This window comes from Clarias gariepinus, chromosome 4, assembly GCF_024256425.1.
Source record: "Clarias gariepinus isolate MV-2021 ecotype Netherlands chromosome 4, CGAR_prim_01v2, whole genome shotgun sequence".
Lineage (NCBI taxonomy): Eukaryota > Metazoa > Chordata > Actinopteri > Siluriformes > Clariidae > Clarias > Clarias gariepinus.
Window position 1 is genome coordinate 12,357,088 of NC_071103.1, and position 2,714 is coordinate 12,359,801.

The 2,714-nt window shown below is 39.7% G+C and overlaps 1 long non-coding RNA gene across 1 annotated transcript; it reads left to right on the forward strand.

Moving 5' to 3' along the window:
* Window positions 1-312: 312 nt before the first annotated feature.
* LOC128520007 (uncharacterized) lies at window positions 313-1,793 on the forward strand. Its single transcript, XR_008357897.1, has 3 exons — window positions 313-613; window positions 702-765; window positions 1,482-1,793. It is a non-coding gene; the product is annotated as an uncharacterized LOC128520007 (long non-coding RNA).
* Window positions 1,794-2,714: the final 921 nt, after the last annotated feature.

A 2,714-nucleotide genomic window follows, 5' to 3' on the forward strand; every position in this document is an offset into this window, starting at 1 on the left:
ACACAGGTCAGAAGATCTGAAAGAATTCGCCAACCGTCCCAAAGACTCACTTATCCTCAGCTAGGTAACCCACTAGTAACAGTGGTTAAATCACTCTTTCAAGGATTGAACAAAGCTCTTATTGACTCCCTTGTTCCTGATGTAGCCTATCCCACTAGAGCCATGCACGGGGACGTACATGAGATTTAAGAGGGGAGGATGTAACCCCAGTTAGTTTTGCATGACTCAGTAATGCACTACAACATTGTTATTGTCAAATTGTAATTCACAATTAGCCTGTTCATCACTAAATGGAGCTAAAGTAAATTCAAAATAAAAGATGAATGATATAAATATAAGAATAAAACCCCGAGAAGTAAATGTAAGACTCCTACTGGTTAAGAGGGAGCAAGCCCCGCCCTCACCTGCTCTGTAGCGTCGCATGTGCTTACACACACACACACACACACAGAGACGGATGTGCATGAGATCACTGTTGATTAAAACTGTGAGTTATTGCTGAAAGAGAAACAACTATAAATGTGATAAATTGAGCGGATATCCATACCGGAAATCTGCAAGGATTTCGGAGGGACGAACTTGGGTGAACTTTTTGAACTTCGGAATCAACGCGGTGAGTCGGAAGCTGTTAAGCTACACTTGAAGCTAAAAAGCTAGCAAAAAGTTAACGGGAAACATGATGACCAATTTCAATGTTGTAGATCTGCACGGGTGTGGATGAAGCGGACAGGATCTTCTCTAAGAGTGAACAATTGAAGCGCGCTGGTGAGTTAGATTGGGACTGGGCGAATCAGGCTAATGGGAAAGCTAACTAGCCTAATGCTCCTAGTTGTAGCTGGAGCCGACCATGTTTTCACTGTGGGAGAACACACAGTTTCTTTATGAAGTTAACTACTTTGAGCACTCATCTAGTGTGCTGCTGATAGTTTAATATTACTTGTTGAATATTAAACGCACTAAAATAAGATGATGGGGAAGAAGTTAATTTTGATATTAAGGGTTATGAAGCTATTTTATTTTCTTGTTACAATGATGCTGGAGCAGCCCTGTATTGATGTTTCTGCATATTTTTTATGATGCTGCTGCCTTAACAAACTGTAAAACTACAGTCTGTGGACCTTTGTATATTTGTGGTAAATTTATTTTGTACATTAAGTGTAATCAACATATTGCTTCATTACTATGCAATGTAAAGCAATGCTCCTGGTCGTTCAGTTAAAGGAGCGGTACTGTAAAGATAACCTACCATAGTTTATGGTTTATTAATGATTTCTGATAGAAATGTGCACTATGATGATAAAATAAGATGATTGTGATTTAAAGATTGCATTCATGATTAACATGCACTGTCTAGATTAGTTAGAAATTAAAATGAATGTTTTGTGCTTGTTTAGTTAAAGCACTTGCATTATTTACACATATGGCCATATACATCACTATAGAGTGTGTGAATCGAATTGTAATAGCCCTGTTGTTTACAGGCTAGGTTTTTGTGGGACCGTGAGATCTGGATTTCTTCCTGACGAGGAAGATGGCGAGCCTTTCTTTTTGAATCGAACCGGAGCCATTCCGAGTTGGCCCAGAAGGGCAGGTCGCTCTTCTTTCATGAACAATCACAACAGTGCGGTAGGACGAAATCGCACCAATCACAGACTTTTGACTTTTTGGATTTTACTTGACTGAACACTGACTATTACGTTGGCAAGACTGACATATCTGAGCTCAGATAGGATTGGGAAATTACTATTGCTGTTGTTTTTATTTTATATTTCCATTCCTGTAGAAAGAGTTGTTTACTCATTGTTATACATATCAATACAATTCAAGACAATTTTATCTGTGACTCCAGTCATTCTTCTCCATGCACTCACTTTATCCCTCCTGCGAATCTAGCTATTGGCCCATTTTCTCCACTTTACCATAACCTACCCTACCCTATCCTGTAGCGGGCTACACTATGGTTACAGCTGGAAAAGACTGGCATGCTCAATTAAGTTTTGGGAACAAGCCTTCCAGTGAAAGACGGTACATTTACATTTATTGAATTTGGGTGTTAGCTATTAAATACATCCAAATACTGGTTCAGTAGGTCACAGCCTAAGAATACAACCAAGCTAAAAATTCTGTAAGGGATATATTATAGTTAGAAATTCACACACAAGACTTTTTTAAATTGTTAATGTAAATAAATCAGACCTCGGCCAGTGTTTCAGCTGTTTGGGCATCTAGGGGAAGTTCATCACATCACTTACGTCCTAGAATAAAGAATAAAGAAACGTCCTAAGGCATGTCTTCTTTGTACCCTGAATGATGGTGGGACCAGATGAGCAGTGTTAGAGTGGTGCAGTGCGGGGTGTGAAAAGTGCTTTGAGGTAAGTGGGTGCTTGTTCGTTTTTGGCTTTGTAGCCAAGCATCAGTGTGTTAAATCTGATGCAGGGAGCTACAGAAGCCAGAGAAGGGAGTGTAACAATGGTGTGGTGTGGGAGAACATAGAAAGGTTAAAAACAAGTCGTGCAGCTGTATCCAGCATAAGTTACAGAGGCAGACCTGCCAGGTGCAAGTTGCAGTAGGTCAGTCCTGAAAAACAATATACTGTAGTATCCTGTGTGGGTAGAAATGGATGTAATCTTCTGGTGATTTTGAGGGGAAATTGACATGGACATGCCAAATGAATGATATGAAAGTAAAAGCTCAGTTCATAGTCCCTGGTTAAC